We start from the raw sequence: 22,482 nt of genomic DNA, 5'->3' as shown, positions 1-22,482 counted from the left end.
TTAATCATGAAAATGGGTCGGTAAAGGAGGTGATGATCCTGTGGGCAAAAAATATTGGACATAATATAACAATGAACAATTGGGAACAGATCTGGAAAAGAAATATGAAGATAATCAAAGCAACAACGATGAACGAGAATATCCATAAAATATTTTATAGATGGTACCTATCTCCAGACAGGCTGGCAAAAATGTATCCTGGTGCATGCCATAAATGCTGGAAATGTAAGGAGGCGAAAGGATCTTTTTTCCACATGTGGTGGCTCTGTTCTAAGGCAAAAGAATTCTGGAGAAAAATACATATGAATATTCAAATTATTTTAAAATGTGTTATACCCTTTGAACCAGAGATATTCCTATTGAATATTTTCCCTGAAAGCTGTAATAATGACACAAGACATATTCTGTAATATACAATTATCGCAGAAAGATTAATCTATGCTCAGATGTGGAAGAGCTCAGAAATTCCTATTACAGATATGTGGATTAAGAAATTATATGAAATTATTGAAATGGATGTCTTAACTGAAAGATGGTAAGATAGAAACAATACAGCAATTATGGAATCCATTTTACAGATGGATAGACAAACGATTGAGTCATTTAAGTAAAACCAAAATAGACGAAAGCAAATATATTAATGTACATGATAATTATAGACTAGACTGAAATTTTTGTTAAATTGGTATTGACATTATAGAAAGGAGGAATGTAGTAATTAATGGTTTCTTTGATGGTGATTTAAAATGCTAATAACTACAGTTCGGTTAATCCCCAATGTTTTTTTCCCTTTGTACTACCTTCAACCCATGTACATCTCGTTCCTGTACCCATATCTTTAGTCAATTAAAAAAAAAATTGAGTCACAACCCACTGGTTGGTTCCGACCCACAGTTTGAGAACCACTGAGTTATAGTTATAGCATGCTTGCCGACTATCATTGGACAATTAAGAGGAATGTTCCAGATGATAAATATAGAAGAAAAACAACAATTCTCACTTTTTAGGTAGTATGAATAGCGTTATAAATGTATGTAAATATACTTTTTTTTTCAGATTCCACAGGTGAAAAATCCCTGTGTGATAGACTAAGAGCGCAATCCTACCCTGTGCTGGAACAGGCAAGCCAGGAGGCTTGTGCTGTATCCAGCGCAGGATAGGTGCCAAAAGCGGCTCAGCCAGAGGCAAGGGGAAACTTTTCCCCTTTCCTCTGGAAAAGGCACCCTTTCCCTATGGGTCTCCTCTGACTTGTGCCACCTCTTGAGGTGGTGCAAGTCCAAGGAGAGTGGAGCAGCTTCAAGCTACTCCGTACCCCCCCCCCCCGGAATGGGGGTTGGAATCTGTTATAGCTGCCAGATCCCAGCCCCACCTCCCTCTCCCTGCCTGCCCGCCCGCACCCGGGGCCGCCCACTGCCTGCCCTCCCCCCACCCAGGAACACCTCCCTCCTGCCTCCTCACCACCCCCTCCCCACCTACCTCAGAGGCTTGCATCAGCCCAGTTCCAGCCTGTGCAGCCGACTCCTGAGGAGGTGCAAATGTGCCTTATGGCACATTTGCAACCCTCCTGGGCCAGTGCAAAGGACTTGCGCTAGCCCAAGTCAAGGGCTGGATTGTGCCCCAAAACTAGTAACTTGTTTGAATTCAGCATAAAAAGTACAGCTAGGATCAGACAGTTTTTCTTGTGTGCCAAAAATTTCATTTCATTTTGTAGACCAGTATTACCATTGTCTTATTCCATTTTTCTCTTCCCACTAAACTCTCCCTTATTCCAACTTTCCCCCTTCATTATCAGGCTTGATTTGGCCACACTTAGCTCTCCTTTATTCCTCCTTTTCTTGATTATATTATTGGGTTTGGTTTCGTTACACCGATCTCTCTTTTGTTCCTTCATTTCTTTTTTATATTATGAGGCACTCTTTACCACCACTTAGCTCTCCCTTAGTCCTTGTTTTCTTTCCTACCGAGCTCTCCCGGATTCCTCCCCCCTCCCACTTTATTAGGCTGAACTTGTCCACTACTTACCTGACAATCCAATCCTATCCACTGCTGGTGGAGAGGGGCCACCAGGCCCATGCTGTATCCATTGTTGGATTAGAGTAGGTGGGAGGTCTCCTCTGGGTAAGGGAACATTTGTTCCAGCTTGCTCAATGGGGCTACTTGGATTTGTGCCAGCTACTTAGCTGGCTCAGAACCAAGTAGCCCTGTGTAACACTGGCAAGCCTGGGACGGGGTTAGGATGCAGTGGAGGCCTGCTTCACTTTTCCCATCCCCTCTGGGGCCTGAGCTGCCCTCCCCACCCTCCTCCAACCCAAAACACCCCATTCTTACCTCCGGTACACCATTGTGTCACCCTCCCCCACCCGTCTGCCGCCGGGTGCAACACTTACCTGCCTTGGCAGGCATCGGGTAGGATGCAGTGCCTGCGTGATGATGCAGACCTTTATGGGTGTTGGAAAGTGTTTCACAGACAGCGTTGGCACTGCCCTATTGGGCTCTGAGTCATTTTCCTGCTTACGCTATCAGGCTCTTTTTGGCCACCCTGAGCTCCCTTTGGTTCTTTTTTTTTCCCCTTACATTCCCAGGCTTAAATGGGTTACCACTTATATATGTCCTCTTGCATGTCGTCGTCCCCCCCCCCCCCCCGAGCTCTCATTCCTTTTTGCTTAACATCAGGCTCATTTAGGCCACATTGAGCTGTCGCGTTTTCTTTGTTACCTTACTAGGCTGCATTTGGTCACTAAAATACTTGGGTCTTATTCATTTTCTTCTATGCCACAGAGCTCTCCCATTTCCTCCTGTCCCGTGCCCCCCATCACATTATCAGGCTCAGGTACTCCACAAAATGCTCACTTTTATTACTTCTTTCTTACATTATCAGACTCAATTTCGCACCACATGGCTCTATTTTCTTCCTTATTTTCTGTCTTTATCAGGCTCAATTTGGCTACTACTTACCTATCTCATCCTTTTTTTCTTTCTTTCTCGCATCCTAGCTCTCTGTTATTCCTTTTATTTTTACATTACCAGGCTTTAGCTGGTCACTAATTATCTCTCCTTTACTCCTTTCTTTCATTCCCAGCAATTAGCTCCCTTTCATTCCTTTTCTTTCTTATGTTATGAGGCATAATTTGGGTATTATTTACCTATATCTTATTCTACCACTGAGCACTCTCATTGACCACCATTTCCCCCCTATGTTATCAGGCTCCAATTAGCCACTGTAGCTGTCTTTTAGTCATTTTCTTTCAGTCCCATCCTGAGCTGCCCAGAGTGCGGGGCTGCCGCAGTGTGGCATCCTGAGCACAACTGGGAAGTGCCAGTGGCTCCTCAGGGGAAGGGGACTTTTGTCCCCTTTCCCCAGGTAAGGCAAGTAGCCCTGTAATGGAGTTACTCAATTCTGTGGCAACCCTTGGGTCACCATAGAATCAAGCGCCTCTATGTCAGGCCACTGGCCTGACATGGAGTATCTGGATACAGAGGAGCAGAGCTCCTCCTGTCCCACCTCCCTCCCACCCCACTTCCTCCCCCGGCATGCCTCCTCCCAACCCTCTCCCCACCCACTCCACCTCCCCCGCTCCGGAATTCCTCCTCCCCGCCTCCCCTAATGCCCCCACCTACCTCTCCGCCACCCCATGGTTTGGGCAACCGCCAAGAAGCGAATCACCAGTGATCCACCTGTGCTAGCCCCATGCTGGTTGGCATTGAACTAGACCCGGTGCTGGACTGGTGCTGAAGGCTGCAAATGTGCTTCACAGCACATTTGGAACACCACCGGTGGAGCGCTGGTGGTGCAAGCTCAGGACTGGGCTCTTTCTTAGCTACTAAACTCTATCTCATTCCATGTTTTCTTTTCATATGTAATGAGGCTCCATTTCTCCACACTCATGTCTGTTTTATTCCTTCTCTTCTTTTTACATTATGATGCTTTATTTGGCCACCATTTAGCTCTCACTTTCCCCCCTTTTTTCCCCTTTCCCACTGAGCGCTCTGTTATCCCTTCTCTTTTTCCATTCTCTACCTGATTCAGATTGGCCGTCTCTAAGCGCTCTTGGATTCCTTCTTTTCTTTCTTACGTTACCAGGAGTGCAGTGCAATCCTATCTTGTGTTGAAACAGGCAGGCCAGAAGGCCTGCGCTATATCCAGCACAAGATAGGGGCCCAAAGCGGCTCAGCCAGAGGTAAGGAGAAACTCTACCCCTTACCCCTGAGTAAGCAATCACAGCCCAGTGGGTCTCCTCAGATCTGTGCCACCTTAGGAGGTTTCATAAGTCTGAGGAGAGCTGCTCCGCGCTGCTTGGGGAATGGGGTTGGGAGCCGGCATAACTACCAGGTCCAAGCCCCGCCTCCTGCTCCCTGCCCTCCCGTTCGCCCCGGGACAGCCCTGCCCTGCCCCAGAACGCCTCCCTCCTGCTTCCTCCCCGCCATCCCCAACCCTTGCATTGGCTGAGCTCGGCCGATGCAACCCTCCCTACCAGAGTTGGTGTGGAGGCTGGATTCGGCCTCTGCGGGCTGGCGTGCATCCCTGCGCCACCCCAGCCGACTCTTGAGGAGGTGCAAATGTGCTTTACGGCACATTTGCGACTATCCTGGGCCGGCGCAAGGGACTTGCACCAGCCCAAGGTGCACTTAGGATTGTGCCTCAAATTGGGCCAAGCTTTCCTTTCCTTTATTCCTTCTGACATTATCAGGATCAGTTGGGCCAACACTTACCTGTGTCTTATTCCTTTTTTCCCCATTACCATTGAGCTCTCCCCTATTCCAACATTTCTATCTTACGTTATCAAGCTAAACTTGACTGTTATTTACCTGTGATTCCCTTTATCTTTCTTCTTTGCAGAAGAAATTCCCTTTATCCTTCTTCTTCTCAGGCTCAGTTTGGCCACTTCTTAGTTGTCCTGTATGCCTTCCTTTCTTTCATATATTAGCAGGTTCAGCTTGGAAATTACTTACCTGTCTCTTATTCTTTTTTCTTCTCTCCCACTATACTATCCAATTCCCCCCCCCCCCCACATTAGCAGGCTTACACACTGAGCTCTCTAGTACTTTTATTTTTATCTCTTACATTATCAGGCTCTGTTTGGTCACACTTAGCTCTTTTGTATTCCAGCTTTTCATTTCACTGTGTGGCCAACTTCTTATCTGAGTCTCTGCCACTGAGCTCTCCCTCATTCCCCCTCTCCATCTCCCTATGTTATCAGGCTCAGAGCAGAGGCAGTCCAAGGCTTTCCTGCACCCAGGGCCACCTCTGCCTTTGTCTCCCCTTGCCCCAACCTGCAAGAAATTGTGGTGACGTCATCGTCATCGCAATAACTTCCACGCATCTGACTCCTCCAATCCCCCTTTAAAGAAAGGAGGAAGATAGCCCTGGTTCCCACAGAGCCTTCTGGGTTGCTTGCAAGCGGCACAAAGAGCTCCATTGAAGCATTTTGAGGCCGCTGGAAGCAGCACCCAGGATAGGCGAGCGATGCTTCCAACAGTGCGGAAAACTCTGTGGGGGCCTGAAAAGTGGCATGCATCTTCTCTGAAGTCAAAGGAAGTGCAAATAGCTTCTGCGCTGCTCTGAGGGAGCTCCATCCCCTCCCCTCCACTTTCCTTAAAGGGAAAGAGAGGGGGCGACCCTCAAATGTGACTGGGAACTACAGCCACTTTCAGCGTGGTTCCCTGCTGATCTGAGTGCCAGCTTCCTCTTCTCCCCTTGGAGGGGGCAGCCTTCAGAGTCACCAGGCCACCCCCTCCTCCTTTATAGGAGGAGAGGAAAGGGGCACCTTAGAGAGGCAGTGCGCTGGGAGTTGACTGACTCTGTAGGCTGCCCAATCCTCTTCTCTGGAGGAGAGGAGAGGGCAGCCTAGGGAGGCAGCAATCGTGATCTGCCCCCTCCTCCATCAGGAGGAGGATTTTATTTTTAAAAGCGAAATAAGGCAGCAGAGCTGTTGGATTCTTTTGCTTTAAAAAAGAGACAAACGAGCAGTGGAGGGGGGGCAAGGCTGGTGGAGGCACCCCCAGAGGGTGGGCACCTGGGGCATTTGCCCCACTTCCCCACCTCTAGGTCTGCCACTGGCTCAGAGCCCAATCCTATGGGCTGTGAGCACCAGCTCTGTGGCCGCAGCGCCGGCCCTATGTGTATAAAAGTGCAGTAAAGCACTTTTGGCACCCAGTGAGTAAAACAACTCCAGAGGAATGTCCTGCGTTGTCCTGTGGACACCGTATCCCACCTTAAGCCTTTGGCAAAGGTAATGTTTGCACTGGGCAGCCAAGGGGATTGCGAGAATGGTGGCAGAGTAGTCTGGAGGTGGGGAGGGGGTGGGGACAGTGGATCAGGCCCAGGAGGGGGCTGGGGGTGATAGAGCAGGCATCTGTCACATTCTAACCACCATCCCAGGCCTGCCAGTGTTAAATGGGGCTACTTGGTTCTGCACCTGCTAAATAGCTGGTGCAGATCCAAGTAGCCCCACTGAGCAGGCCTCCAGGCCCATGCTGTATCCAGTTTTGGATTAGAGCAGGCAGGAAGTCTCCTCGGGGTAAGGGAGGACTTGCACCCTCACCCTGTGTAGCTCCCCAGCCTGCTCAATTGAGCTACTTGAATCTGCGCCAGCTATTTAGCTGGCTCAGAACCAAGTAGCCCTGGGTAACACTGGCAGGCCCAGGGTGGGGGTTAGGATGTGGTAGAGACCTGCTCTACTGTTCCCACCCTGTCCAGGGCCTGAATTACTACTTACCTTCCTCTCACCCACCCTCTCTGCCCCAAACACCCCATCCCCGCCTCTGGAACACTGTTTTGTCACCCTCTCCTGCCCATCTGCTACCCAGTGCAGCACTTAACTGCCTTGATGGCCATCGTGTAGGGCGCCTTCCTACTAGCATGACTTACTTTCTGGATGTCAAAAAGCACATTATGGAAAGCATTGGCGCTGTCAGATCAAAGGAGCTCTTTTTCCTTCTTATATTATCAGGCTCTTTTTGGCCATCCTGAACTCCCTTTCAGTCTTTCCTTATTTCCTTACATTTTTTCCTTCCACCTTTTTCTCCCTACTTTGCCCTGCTCAATTTTGACACATTTAGTTCTGTTTTATCCTTCTATTAATTATCAGACTCAATTTGACCACATGTATTATTCGACTCTATTTGACCACTATGGCCCAAATCCTAACCAACTTTCCAGCACTGGCACAGCTGTGCCAATGGGACATGTGCTGCATCTTGCAGTTGGGTGGTACTCATGGAGGCCTCCTCAAAGGAAAGGAATGTTTGTTCCCTTCCCTTGGAGCTGCATTGCCTTTATGTCGGTGCTGGAAAGTGGGTTAGGATTGTGACCTACGTATCACTTAAGAGTACCTTTGTCTCATTCCTTTATCTTCTTTCCCAGCTCTCTTATACCTTCTGTTTTTTCTATATTAGTAGATTCATATTGGGCCCCCTTAGCTCTCTTGTATTCCCTTTTTCCTTAAACCAGGGGTGCCCAAACCCTGACCCTGGGGCCACTTGCAGCCCTCAAGGACTCCAAATCTGGCCTGCAGGGAGCACCCAGTCTCCAATGAGCCTCTGGCCCTCTGGAGATTTGCTGGAGCCCACACTGGCCCAACACAACTGCTCTCAGCGTAATGGTCAACTGTTTGTGATGGCCAAGTGTTCATGATGGCCATCATGAGCTGTGGAACGAGGGCTCCCTCCACTACTTACTCTTTCACATCTGTGATGCAGCAGCAGCAGTGAAGGAAAGGCTGGTCTTGCTTTGTGCAAGGCCTTTTATAGGCCCTGAAGTATTGCAAGACCTTCATGCATTCATATAAGTTCCATCTCTAATATATTCACTTATGTAAATTTATTCAAATTTGAAATGTAATTTAATTATTTTTTTCCCGGCCTCCGACATAGTGTCAGAGAGATGATGTGGCCCTCCTGTCAAAAAGTATGGACACCCCTGCCTTAGACTATGAGGTTCATTTTGGCCACTTCTTACCCATATTTTATTCCTTTGTTTCCTGTTGTGCTCTCCAATATTGCTCCATTTTTTCCCCTACATTCTCAGGCTCTATTTTATCCACAGCTCACTTCTATTCCTTTATTGTTCCTTACATTACTAGGTTCAACTGTGACACCACTTCTCTGGGTCTTATTCCTTTTTTTCTTTTACCACCACTGAGCTCGTCCTACTTCCTCCTTGTTTTTCCTATGTTGTCAATCTCAATTTGGCATAATTAGTGCACTTTCAGCGCAATCCTATCTTGCGCTGGAAAAGGCAGGCCAGGCCTGTGCTGTATCCAGCGGAAGATAGTGGCCCAAAGTGGCTCCACCAGAGATAAGCCACTGCAGTCCCAATGGATCTTGTCAGACTTGCACCACCACAGGAGGTGGCATAAGTCCTTGCTCAGGAATGGGGGCTACGATCTGGCATATCTGCCGGGTCTCAGCCCTGCCTCCCATCCCAGGACCGCCCTCTGCCTGCTCTCCCCCCACCCTGAACACATTCCTCTTGCCTCCTCTACACCTCCTCCCACCCTCCCCAGACCCTTGCGTTGGCCAAGCTCGGCTGGCGCAAGGCTCCCCTTCAAGATCAGCGCAGAGGCTGGATTCAGCGCACATCCCTGCACCAGCCCAGCTGACTCTTGACAAGGTGCAGACACACTTTACTGCATGTTTGTAACCCTCCTGGGCTGGTGCAAGAGACTTGCGTCGGCCCAAGAGCGCATTAGAATTGCAACTTTTCTTGTTCTTTCTTAAATTATAAAGCTCTGTTTGCCACAATTTCCCCATATCTTATAGCTTTTTCCCCCTTTCTCACTGAGCTTTCCTTTATTCCTCCTTTACTGCCCTATTTTATAACGCTTAGGATGTCCATCTTACCTTATGTGTCCATCGTACCTTATGAGGCTGGGTTTGCCCATGTGGCTCTGTATTTTCCTGCCTTTTCTCTCTTATTTTAACTGGCTCAATTTGGCCCCTACTCACCTCTGTGTTATTCATTTTTTTCCTTTTCCACTGAGCCTTTGGCGGAACCTTTCCATCTTTTCCTTTTCTTCCTCATTCCTTCTTTTCCTCTCCTATGTAGATAGGTTCAATTTGGCCACACTTATCTCTCTTTTGTTCCTTCCTTTCTTTTTTACATTATGAAACTCTTTTTGACTCTTCATGGTTCTGTCTCAGTGGTTCTCAAACTCCCCTTCCTGGGCAGGACTCTGGGGGGGAGGGGTGGTGCAGGGAGTTCCGTGGAGCCCTCTGCAGGACTCCCAGCACCTCAAAACAATTGAAAAAGGCAATTATGACCACTTCCATTTTCGTGATCGCATTTTGTATTGTTTTGAAGCATGGGGAGCCCTGCAAAGGGCTCCGTGGGGCTCCCCACACCCCTGGAAGCTGGCACAGGAAGGAATAAGTTGGAAAAAAAGTGATCCTGGGGATCACGTCACTGCCTTCCCCGCCCCTGAAATGGCCAGGAACAGTGCTTCTCAGGTTGGGGGATCACAACCCAAAAGTTTGAGAACCACTTCTCCGTCTTCTATTTTTTCTGTCTTGCAATATAGGTCTCATTTGGCTACTTGCCAGCATCTTATTCCTTTCCCAATGAGCTCCTGGTTTCTTTCCTATGTTATCAGGCTCAGTTTGGGCACACTAAGCTCTCTTTTATTCCTTCCTTCCATTCTTACACTACCAGGCTAAAACTGACCACCACTTACCTGGGTCTTATTCCATTTTTTCTATCTCATCAATGAGGCTCTCCCCGGCCTTTTCTGCCTGACATTCTCAGGCTCAGTGTGGTCACACTTAGTTCTCTTTAATTCCTTCATTTCTTTTTTTAAATTATGAGGCACAGGATGCAGTGCATGCCCCATTGGCATGGCTGCACTGGCACAGGAAAATTGGATAGGATTGGGCCCTTAACTTGCTACTACCTACCCCTCTTTTATTCTTTCTCACATGATCAGGTTCAAGTTGGCCACAACTTGCCTTCTGTATCAATCCTGCTTCAATTAACTACCATCTGCCTGCGCCCCCCTTTTATTCCTTCTTGTTACATGTTTAGTTGAAATATTTCTACCGCAGCCTTGCAGCCCCATAGGGACCAGCAGGGTGCCTTTCACAGATATTAAACAAAAGAGCAGTGTTTTTGACCTTTTTTATATGATCAAGGCTTTAGAGCCCAATCCTATCGAGCCCAGCACTGGCAGTACACTTGTACCGCTGGTGCCAGAGACACAGCGTCAGTGCTGAGACCAGCCCCAGTTGGCACTGGGCCTACGCCCCAAAAAGACTTCTCACTGGAGCGCCAGGCAGTGAGTATCGCTGCCAGGGGAGGGCTGGGGGAATGTGGGGAGGGGAGGAACTGGGAGGAGGGAAAGCAGAACACAGGGAGGATCAGGCCCGGGAGGGGGCGGGGATGGCAGCAGACTCTGCTGCCAAATCCTATGCCCCCTCCTGAGCCAGAAAACCCAACACAAGCCTTCTTGGTTCTGTGCCCACTAAATAGCAGGCACAGACCCAAGGAGATCCATTGCTGGCCATGCAGTTTGACACGGGGTAAGGAAACGCTTGTCTCCTTCCCCCAAGGAGACGCTGTCAGCTGCCCTAGTCCCACATAATACAACAGCGGCCATTTTGGCACTGCTGATTCTTGTGGCGGCCGCAGGACATAGGATTGTGCTGCCCATTTCCTACCATCCAATCTCTGGCTTCCTTTCCTTTTCTTTGCACAGCCTCCATTTCCTGCCACCTGCCTCTTTTTCCTGTTTTATTTTGTCTTCCCTTCTTTCTTCCATCCTGCCTGAATTTCCCACCTTCTACCTCACTTGAATTTTTTCTTCCTTTCTTTCTTGCAAGTTTTGACATGGCTTTTTACTCCCTCTCTCTCTCTCTCTCTCTCTCCTGCTTTTATTTCTAGAGCCCTGTGTGTTTTTCTGTCCATCTGTCTTTTTCTTTCTGTTACTATATTCTGTTTTGCTCTTCCCACCTCTTTCTGAATGTTTCCCTATTTTTTAGTTGTCCTCCAGTTCATTCAATGTTCTTTTTAATTCCTCCCCCCTTACTTTTGGGGAGAAGGTGGTTTCTTGGGCAGAGGGAGCACAACGCCTGACCTTGCCATATCCAGGCTGTGGGAACTCCCAGTTCTTCTCTGGTTTAAGAAAATCATCATTGCCTACTTGCTAGTTGGCAGACTTAAAGTCTTCATATTACTCCAGCTGGGAGATCTGAAGTATGGCAGTCAGTTCTGGATGTTGGCTCACATCTTCTTGTTCATCAATAGCTTTATATATAATGCCATTTGGGAATAAGAAAAGATAGTTGAAGAGAAGAGTTACTTATGTGTTTTTAAAATTAGATGTAGGAAAGGAGCTGAGAGGGTGGGTCATCAGACAAGTGGAGGAGTCTGGACAAGGCTTGGTTTGATGGGTCAGGGCTGTGCTTCCGTGGGTAAATGGTATGCATTTACCCTGGTTTTGATCCAGACAATGGTGGTAAGTAAAGGCTAAAAGTAGTCAGCCCCCTCTGCAGTCCCAGACACAATCAGAAGCCGCGAAGCTGAGGGTGAACCCTTCTCTTTGAATATCTTAATAAAACTGTGTCCAGGGATTTCCATTTTAGGTCTTGCAATCTTCAGCTCTCTATCTCTGTTCAAGCTATTCTTCAAGGACCTGGAGATTGCGCTTACTGCCACTCAAAAGGCAAGAGATGTGGCATGATGGCATTCCTGCATCCTTAATTTACCTGCCAAGAGCCCCTGAGGAGCAAAGCAGCTGTTTCTGCTGTTGAGGTGCAGCTGAAGGACTATCTTCCCTGGGGAGGCTTTCTCCATCCCTGCTTGAAATGGAAGGTGCATTTGCCACATCTTCTCAGTGAGCTTAACTTCCCGCAAGGTGGTCTGCCATTGGCTCCTGCTCCAACCAGCCCTGCAGCAGAATGCTGAATGTTCCAAAGAGGAAGCCATCATATGGCCTCTGTTCGTAGCCTCTTCCTTCTCTGTCTGGGGCACACAATGCCACCTGGCCAGCAGGAGTATTTGTGGCAGTGTTGATGAGGGTCGTCCTGGCTAAGATCACCCTCAGGTCTTGAGGGGACAGGAAGGTCAGAGGAAAGCGTGCTGTGTTCCCATTTGAGGGAAGGCTCCACTTTGGTTGGCTGGATAGAAGGAAAAAAGAGGACATTGCGTGAAGAGAGATAGCAATCCAGGTGCTTGTACATCTGGCAGTGGTCAGGGGATCGTAAAACCCCACCTGCAGGAAGGCGACTCTTTGGTTGAGACCTTTGGGTTCCAAACACCAACAAGTGGTAGGATCAGTATTGAAGCTTCTTCCTTAGCTGAGGATTCCCTGGTGCCAATGAAAAATGAACAAAGTTGGATTCGTAGATGCTTAGTGGGTGGGGGAAATTAAATGTTCCTCTCTTGCCTCTCTCAAAACCAACATTTCCCAGCTTTTCACTATTACCACTACCACAACATGTTGAACTGCCTGTGTAGAGGCCACGGCAATGAGACACCCCTTCCTTTCTTTTCTCTGGCGTATGTCTTTTCCCATGGTTGAACTGTAACCAAGCATTCCTTCCCTGGTTCAGCATTTCCTCCAGCCTGATGATGCCTAATTGCTGCGAAGTGACATTCATTAGGGACTAAGGGCCTCTAAAACGCTGCACTCAGGTCCCTCAGAATGAACATCATGGTACAGGGCAAGTCAGCTTCCTTCTCCCCGCCATTGGCCAGAGAATGTTGCAACTGCTGGCAGCTCACTTTCTGCCTGAAAAGAACCCTGCTCTAACTTCCAGTTGCTGGCAAGGGGAATGCAACAGAGCAACAAGCTCTGGCTTCAGTCATTAGTCAGAGGACTAAAAGTTCCTGGTTTGCTTGGAAAAAGCTGCCATGGGGATAATTTTGATCAAAAAGCCAGGAATAAAGCTAAAAGAGATATTTCACCTCTGTTCATATGTGATGATTCTTTAGCCAGGATGACAAGTACAGACTCAGATCTGAGCAGGGCATCTTTCATCACTGCCTGAGAGAGACCAAAGAGCAAGACAGAACAAATGAGAATGGGCACCCAGTGGAGTGCAGTATGATTGCTCCAGCCCCACTCCCACAATTTTCTTTCCTCCAAATGTCACAGTTCACTGGCTTTGTCACTGACAACTCCTCAGAACAAGAATTACCAATCCATGGAATCTGTTGAATGTTCTCGAAATTGGATCTGGCAATTTTGCTAGAAATGGCTGCAGGCTACCTTCCTAGGGCCACAACATCAAGCTTGGTTTCACTGGACTGTCTTTAACTCATTTCTGCCCAGCCCACAGGTATACACAATTGGTCCCTGTTGCATATATGCAACGTTGGGCAGAAATGGCTTCATCTGATCCTGGGTCATCAGTCCTACAGGGTAGTGCTGCACTCTTTCCTCCAAGAGAAACTGAGAGCAGATTTGTCAGGAAATCTTGTCACTACTTGAGAAAGTGGGGAGCCCAGCACAGCACAGAAGAGAAGCCTTTTCTCACCACCGCCACGGCTCACCTGGTGGGATTCTGAAGATGCCCACAAAGGAAAAGGTCAGCTGCCTTGAAGCATTTAATCTGGTCCTGAGCATCCCATTTCAGATAGTTCTCCCCTTGCTGGCAAGAGGCACCTTCCTAAGATTATCTGAAATAACAGAATCAGAACATAGAAGCCATTAAGAAATCTTCCTTAGATCTTTCAATATGTTATCATCTTTTAGTTAGTGTAGACAGGAGGAAAGAATTAGATATCTGCCAAAATACACTCTGTCTCCTGATCATTAGAACCAACAGCATCATTACTAATACGCTACAATAACCCATAAGATCACTAATACTCTCTTCATCTCTCCCTCGTCTTCTCTCTAACCCAATCTCTCTATAATAGTAAAGAGGAAAAATGTGAAATTAGGGTATACCAAGGAAGCCTTCCTGGTCTGGTCTTTCTGGTCTGTTGTGGGCAACGTTCTGACCAACTGGCAGTTGAATCAAGGGACTATGATGTCAGAGTGTGATGTCACAAGAAGGCCATCACAATAAGAATCAGGGATGTGCAGTCAGGGGAGGTAGGCACAGCCTCACCAGACCAAACAGGTTTTTTAAAAAGTACCTTTTCTTGCCTTTTCGCACAACTCCTTTCCACTCCAGAACACGCACTGAGGTGCAGCACAATCCCATCTTGTTCTAGAACAGGCAGGCCAGGCGGCCTGTGCTGTATCCAGCACAAGTTTGGGGCCAGAAGTGGCTCGGCTGGAGGTAACATTTCCCCTTACCCCTGGGTAAGCCACCACAGCCACAATGGGTCTCCTTGGACTTGCGCCACCTCAGGAGGTGGCACAAATCCAAGGAGGATGGAGTGACTTCAAGTCGCTCCACGCTGCTCAAGGAATGGAGTTGGGATCTGGCATAACAGCCGGGTCCCAGTCCCACCTCCTGCTCCCTGTCTGCCTGCCCCAGGACTGCCACTCACCCACCCTCCCCCAACCCAGAATGCCTCCTTCCCACTACCTTCCCACCTCCTTCCCACCCTCCCCAAACCCATGCATTGCCCGAGCTCGGCTGATGCAACCCTCCCTCCCCAAGTTGGCGCAGAGGCTGGATGCAGCCTCTGTGGGCTGGCGCACATCCCTGCGCTGGCCCAGCTGACTCCTGAGGAGGCACAAACGTGCTTTATGGCACATTTGTGACCCTCCTAGGTCTAGAGTGCAGTTAGGATTGTGCCCTTAAGCACACACACAAAAATACACGAGGCAGCTCACACAGCTGCCTCAGTCGGTTTACTGCTGGCTGCCAATAAAAAAAAGGCAGGGCAGCTGGCTTCCAATGGAAAAAGACAGGATTTCTGCATCAGCAAGCACTGGGAAGGCAGCAATCAGAACTGCCTCAGTCTGCAATCCTAACCACACTTTCCTGAGAGTAAGTCCCTTTGAGCAAAATGGGACTTGCTTCTGAGTAGACCTGGTTAGGATTGTGCCTTCAGTTGTGTTTGGCTGCAGTCATGGCAGCCTTTCAATGGGAAAAAAAAAAGGGCAGGGTGCCTGCATCAGCAAACACTGGGGAGGCAGCAGGCAGAATTGCCTCAGATCTCCGAATGAGATACATGGGAAAAGAGTAGGGTGCCTGCGCGAGCCATTGGCTCTATTCGAAGCACAAGGGGAGGCTGAACTGGCTCAGGGGGCATGTCACTGAGCTCCCTCCAGCTCTGAATGGGAAGTGCAGTGGATTGTTGTGTTCCCTCGTTCTGCAGGCACTGCTATAAGAATGGTTGTGATGAAAACTCAGTGTTCTCCTAGGAGGGGGGTATTGGCCAAATGCCCCCCCCCCCGGCTTGGTCTGATGGACTGGGCTGGTGGCAGCAGATATATTTTACCAAGGCTTTTCCCTGTTCAGCTGTGCATCCAAAAAGGAAAAAGGGAGTAAGCATGCTAACCACTAGGCACTGCTTCCCTGGGTCAGCTGTATCCCTTGAGAAGTCCTTTCTTCTTCCTTGACAGTAAGCAGAATTCTAAATCTTAATTTAGAGAACAAAGAACTGGCATGTAGGGGGGAACATGACTGAGGTCTTTAAGCCATGTTCCCCCCCCCCCCCACATGCAGGTTCTCTTTTTTCTAAATTAAGAGATCCTAAACACCTTTGTTTCCCCAGAAGCAGGGTGCCCCAACCCCTTGATTATTTTATTTGCCCCTTTCTGTATCTTTACCAAGTCTACAATGATCCTCTGTGAGATGCAGTGACCAGAACAGTACACAATATTCCAAATATGACTGGACCACAATTTGTTTAAGGGTATCGCCATACTGGCAGTTTTGTTATCCCTAACATAGAATGTGGCTTCTTCACAACATCCCTCATGATGATCAAAATCGTCATTGAGAGGTCCACTATGACCCAAAATTATTTTCCTTCCATAATCATCACCGCTTTGGACCCCTTCAGTGCACATGTAGAGTTCGGATTTCTTGCCCCAGTGTGAGTCCCTGTAGTTACTCACAGTGAACTTCCTTTGCCATTTTGTTGACCGTTCTCCCAGTCTGGAGAGATTCGCCAGAGCTCATTGCTCTCAGTTTCAGTTTTCTGTGGGAGAAGTGACAATGTATGAGTAGAGATACACTGGGTATAGTTACACAGGGCATGGTCGTTGCCTGTATCCTATCTTCTTAGTTGGTTAGAACTTGTTGGTTGTGTCTCTTCCTAGATCTAATTAACAACCTTGTTAGCTTTTGGTTTCCTGTTCTTTACTATGCCCGCAGTTGTCTTGTTACAGTAAAGTCATCACAAATTCTGCTTTGCTTTGTGTGGAACTGATCAATTAAGGGCACAATCCTGAGTGCCCCTTGGGCCAATGCAAGTCTTGTGCCAGCCCAGTACGGTCATGAAAGTGCCTTAAAGCACTTTCAAGCTGACTTATGAGTTGAGACCGGCATGATGCCACATGCCTGCCTCACTGCACCAGAGCAAGCCCCAGGACTGGTAGGTTTGTGCTGGCCTTTCCAGATTGGAACGGCTGTCTGGAGCAGGGGTGTGAGGAGGGCGGGAGGGAGGCATTCTGGGATGGGTGGAGGGTGGGTGGTGGGTGGGTGGGGGGAGCGGAGCCAGGATCCGGCAATTATGCCGGATCCTGACCCCATTCCTGGGTAGTTCACCTGGGTAGTGCACCTGACCCAGTGCAGCTCTGGGTTGCTTGGATCTGCACCACCCCTTTAGGTGGTGCAGATCTCTCTAGGTGGTGCAGATCTAAGTAGCCCCAATGGGGCTACTGCATCTCTAACCATAGTCAAAGGATGAAATTCCCCTTGCCCTGGGCTGAGCTGCTTTGGGCCCCAACCCTGTGCTGGATACAGGGCAGGCACAAGTTAGTATTGGGCTGCTAGCTCTAATTGAGTCAGCTCTAAAAATGCCATCTTCCTGAATATTTTGAAGTGTCACTTGCAATAACCTCTCTGAATTCCCTGTTAGCAACTGACATAACATTCACTTACATTCTTAAACTCAAGTTCATATAAACAAACAAAAAGTCCCTGTTTCTAGAGACTGCTTTGCTCTCTCACCTGATTCCAACTGACTCCACTTCCACAACTGACACTCTTAACTGCCTCAGAATGCTCTTGTCCATCAGATGCAGCTCCTCACCAATGGCTGAAGATATGACAAGTTCCAGTTCCAGTTCCATGATCTCCTCCCAGCGGCCAGTATTACTCCTGTATTACTCCTCCCAGTATTACTTAATACATTTTGGCAGAGCAATAAATAGATACTTGCAATAAATATACGTGCATATCCAAAGGGTCATATGTGAGACTCTGGTCCCATCCCCTGGCCAACTACTGGGGGCTGCCTCGTGTCAGATCTCAGCTCAGCTTGAGTTGCTCAGCTGCCTTTTGACCTCTTGATTTCCCTGCCATCCTCACGTTCCACTGATAGCACCTTTCCATTGCCCAAAAGGAAAAGGGACCGTGAAATCACAGGAACCTAACCCCCAAGTCCCTCATAAAAAGGGAAGGTTGCCAGGGACTTTGTGTGAGCATGTTGAAAAGAGGAGGTTTAACTGCTTGAGCCAGGCAGCCTCTCCAGTGTAGTTAGTGAATGTGTTTCAATCTAAGTGGGATCTTAGTGCAGAGACGGCTGAGTTAGAAACTGGTTTTCTTTTCTTTTACTTTGCCTGTAACTCAAGTGCTGTATTTCATTTTGCAGGTGCTATGCCTGTTCTTTCAATCTTGTAATATATCTTTTCTATATTTTGAGAGTATCCTGCCTACCCATTAAAAGACAAGTGCCAAGAGCTCTTTGCCTCCTTGTTTGCCAATAGACTGTTTCAGCCCAATGCTACAAGATCTTGGAGTGTGACCATGAGTAGAGAACAGTCGAGTCCATTGGCACCCCTTTCTCTCCCCCAGCAACATGTTCAGCGCTGAGAAATGTGTAGGCCAAAGGGTGACTCACAGACCAGAGGAAAGACTTGAGAGGAAACCTTAGCACAACTTTGCTGGCAGTGAATCTACCCCCCCTTGCCTCCCTTCCCACTATTGGATCAGCCAGAACAGGCCGCTATGGTTTGTGCTTCAGTCTTCCCTTCGGGAACGCAAGTTTGACTGCAAGGTGAGACACACAGGTCTCTCAACTAACTTGCAGTCTCCCAGCTTATCATCAGGTTCTGTATGCTTCCTGAGAACGGTCTTCTGATTCACTTGTGTCCTTACCTGAGGGGGGGCGGCATTGTTTGCTTGTGTTTCATTCACTCTTCTTACTCTGCCTCAAACGGTGCAAAAGAAAATGAATATAAATTTTTTAAATTGATCCTTGCTGTGAGATCAGGTGTCAAAAATAAATACAGACCTGGCCTTCCAGGCAGAGCCTGCCTTTTTGATCGTAGGATCAGGTCAACCTGTCTTGGGGGCTCACCCCAACCCCACCCACAGGCGCAGCAACTGTTACCCTGCACATGCCCGATCTTGTCTGATCTCGGAAGCTAAGCAGGGTCAGGCCTGGTTAGTACTTGGATGGGAGACCACCTAGGAATACCGGGTGCTGTAGGCTTATACCATAGTCTTTCAAGACTGAAGGTTGCCAACCACCCACAGGCATGGCAGCTGTACCCATCGCTGAGGTGTCCCTCCCCCCCACAACTACCAGCTGCAGCAAAGGACACCCAGTCTACCAGGCTTCCCATTACGGAGCCCAGGTTTACCTGCCTGGCAGATCTGGCCTCCTGATTGGCCTGTCCAGGAAATTTCCAGCTCCCCTCCTTTGGTGCCACCCCCCATTGTGTCACCCAATGCAGTCTGCGCCTCCCAAAGTGACACCACTAGTCACCATACAGATCCTTGGGGATCCCCACCACTTTCCACTTTCCATTGTGAGAACTCTCCCTTTTTCCCTACCTCCTGCTTCCTGATGAAGACCCCTTCTCTTGTCCCATGATGGCTCAGTTCACTCAGAAGCCTTTGTAACCTGAGTCCTGTCTAGTCATTCAAAAGCTGTGGGCATCTGTGTTACCAAAAAGGCTGCTTTGTTTAGGGGAATTAGTATATTAGCCTTTTGGAAACTTTTGGGACCATAGGCTGGATAACAAGACAGCGTAGAGCAAAGAGATCCCTTGACTAGCTTAATGAGGAGACTGGGAGAAAGGTAACTTTCAATCAAAGGATTATATTTTTATTGCAAAAACACACAAAGGTAAACATAATACACATGGAGAATTGATAAGTATAGATTTCTGGTGCTTGTGTCTAGTGTACCTAGCTAGTGGTGGCTGCATGTGCTATGTATTTAGGTGCATCTGAAAAGGAATCAGAAACAGATAGGGTTCAGGGAAGTATTTTAGGGGTTCCTTAATCTGCTAAACCCAGTTGCTGACTAAAGATGGGGGAGAAGGGAGGAATAGATAGGGAAGAAGGGAGGGAGTTTAGACGCAAGATATATTTACCTGTCGGGGGGGGGGCAGTTGGATGGGAGAGAGTCCCGTGTATGACCACTCCCGCAGGAGGGCAGTCAGAGAGAGAGAGAGAGACATGTGCTCTGAGTTCTTTCTTATAAGAGTTGTCTTTGACCTGGAAGTTGATCTAGAATGACCGGATCCCAGAGCTGTGGGCATGCTCAGTACACACATTGGTACACGTGGAGTATGTGATGAACCGGAAGGAAGTCAGCTTACCAGCCAGGCTGACCTTCTGGGGGTTGGGAGGCAATCTGCATAAGGTGCTTAAGAGTACAACAAAAGAACAATAGACCTTTTCCTCCTGAGGTGCAGGCTTGTTTTGCATAATCAGGAGACACAGTGATTAGGTTATACATTGACCTGCAAGGAAGTGGGGGTTGTGTAATTCATGTGTTTGTAGCTTGGCCATGGCCCTTAGAAACATGTACTGGGGGAGGCCTGCTTGCTTGGTCTGTATGATCCAAAATAACATAACCAGATATTAAAATCACAACTTGGAAGGGAAAAGGGGATTTTCACGTAACATCTGACCCATCTGAGGAAGAAGTGACACTGTGAGGCCCACTCCATTGGCTTTGCTGAAACTGACAGCAGTTTGGCTCCTTCCCTTCAGAATGATCTTCATTCGCAGCCCTTCTTACCTGGCTGCACCTGAGAGAGAGAGAGACAGCCAGGCTCACTCCATCAAGTGCCATTTGGCTCCCTCTCAACTGTCATCCTCAGTGGAAATTCCAACTGGGCATTAGAACAATGGTGTCATATTATGGAATAACTGATACCTGAATTGGCTTTCTTCCACATCTCTCCCCAACCCTCTTTCCATTTGTGTTGTATTCAATGTGCTGACTGCCATGATTACATAAATGAATACATTTTCAGTTGCTACCTGCCTTGAACTCATTGACACTATGGTGGTGGTGTATGTATGTGTGAATTATATGTATATTTCGTGTAAGGAATGAACAGTCATTTTGTTTTCTTCTACTGTGTCTCAAGAGTTTAGGATGAGTAAGAAAACACAATTATTAAACTACACATCTGTAATGAGCCCAGGAATCCCCAAGGGAATCTATACAAATTACAGAGAAAGTGTCTCTCTAGAGAGTTATGTAAAGAAGACAGATCACTGCACTGTTTGCCTAACTGCATGTTTTTATCTCTTTCAAGATATACTCTGGAAGTCATGAGGACTAGAAACTTGCTTCTTTTAAAGAGGGACACTGAAATTTGCTGGATTCTGTGATAGGCAAAGCAGCAGGTGTGTCTGTGGTCATGACCACCCCACCTGACTAAGATTCAGGCCTCAGTATCCTCAACTGTCGAAACCTGACATTTTTATAGCTCAAAAGCATTCTGGGGCAGCCTCAAAGGCTGAGGTCTGACTACAGTTCTCTTTTGCAACAGAGTGTGTGATTAGAAATCTCACGTTGCATTAAGAACAATTTTCATAATGGCCATTCCTGGGACTTGTTTTCTATATATGACAGCTCATCCCAGGCACATGTGAATGAATAAGAACAAAATAGGCAAAGTATCTTTCCTGCACTTCTAAAGTAACTGTAGCCATCCTCCACCATCAGGTAGCGTGTGAATTTCCCAGCAGTTGTGAGTCCCTGCACTTATCATTTTAGAAATGAACTTATCACCACATCCTGTGGCAAGGAGTTCCACAGATTAATTACTTGCTGGGCAAAGACATATTGAGTAGAATTGAATTTTGTCACAAGAACTGCACCTTTAGGAGTGACCAGGATCCATCTTACACTAAGGGCTTAATAGCCGTTTGAGATACCCTTGAGGCACTTCAGGTAAAACCAAACCAAGAAATCCCAGTATTAGAGCACAGCAGCTTTCTTTTCAGAGGAAACATTTTTGTTTTTTCCTTATAAGTAAAAATGTTGGCACCATGCCAAGATAAAGATTTGTAGTACCTCCAGGGATCAGACCAAATTGCTTGGGGGGTAGGGGGCAAATCTGGCCTATAGGGACCTAGTTAAGCATCTCCAGCTTCATCTGTATACAGTACAGGAGTGCACCGCTTAACAACCTTCCGCTTAATGACTGGCCACAAATATTAAGGTGGTAAAAGCACAACAAAGAGGCTCTTAATGAGGCAGTTGGGTCTCCCATAGCCTGCAGCAGGGTGTTTACACAACAAAGAGGCTTAATGCAAAGAAGAGGCCATTGGTTTACACAACAAAGGCACTAAATTGGGCTGAATGTTCACTTAACAACCTAATCACATAATAACAGGGATAGGAGAACGTATCCTTGTCATTAAGTGGCGCACACCTGTAGTTGGTTGCCTCCTGCTTCTCCTTGTACAATGAGTACGTCCCTCTCTTGCCCTCCCACTCAGTTCTCTTGTTCAGGGGATGTTATTCCAGGGTGGTTATCTTGTGCACAGGAAATACCCGTTGGGCTAGTCTCAACAGGTCACTGGGGAAACACCCCGGCAACCCTGCTATTTACCTGCATGCTTATTCCAGGATGGAGAGTGGAATGAAGAATGCAGTTCTTTTCAGAGTTGTTCACTACAGCTGCTGTAGTGCGTACCCCTTGAATCCAGAAACAGAAATGAGTCCAGGGTTGTTAAACTTTTCTTCAACTGACTTCAGTCTCCCTTGACAATCATGTATAAACAAACATCCGAGGTTGAAGGGACCTCCGTGGAATTTAATTAAACAAACATTAAAACAAAGATGACGTCGCAAGTTACAAATCAGAGACATTATTTATTCATAAAATAACCACTCAAGCTTATTTACAACTCAAGGCACAATGACTCAAGACCTCCAGTACCATAATGTGATAAACTCCAGTGAGCAACAAAAATATATATATATATATATATATTTATATTTTATACACATTGTTATACATTCTTAATAATTTAATACGTACAGCTGGGAAGGATGGACAGAGGCCAGAGGAGGTGTGGCGAGTCTCTTTAGAACTGAGTGGATGGTTAACCTATTTTCCTCAGCTGTGGATGGAAAAAGCCACCAGAGGTTTCCTCTCCTTTTAAGGAAGCTTTATAAAGCCCAGATAAGCCCTGACTGTTGTTCAGTGTGGGGCT

At 47.5% G+C, this 22,482-nt stretch overlaps 1 pseudogene; it reads left to right on the top strand.

Annotated features, from left to right (window-relative positions):
• The first annotated feature begins 18,385 nt into the window (after positions 1 to 18,385).
• Positions 18,386 to 18,502, top strand: LOC136654593 (5S ribosomal RNA; annotated as a pseudogene).
• Positions 18,503 to 22,482: the final 3,980 nt, after the last annotated feature.

Source organism: Tiliqua scincoides, chromosome 5 (assembly GCF_035046505.1).
Source record: "Tiliqua scincoides isolate rTilSci1 chromosome 5, rTilSci1.hap2, whole genome shotgun sequence".
Lineage (NCBI taxonomy): Eukaryota > Metazoa > Chordata > Lepidosauria > Squamata > Scincidae > Tiliqua > Tiliqua scincoides.
Note: the sequence above shows the minus strand (reverse complement) of the source record. Positions and strands in the feature narration are given on the sequence as shown.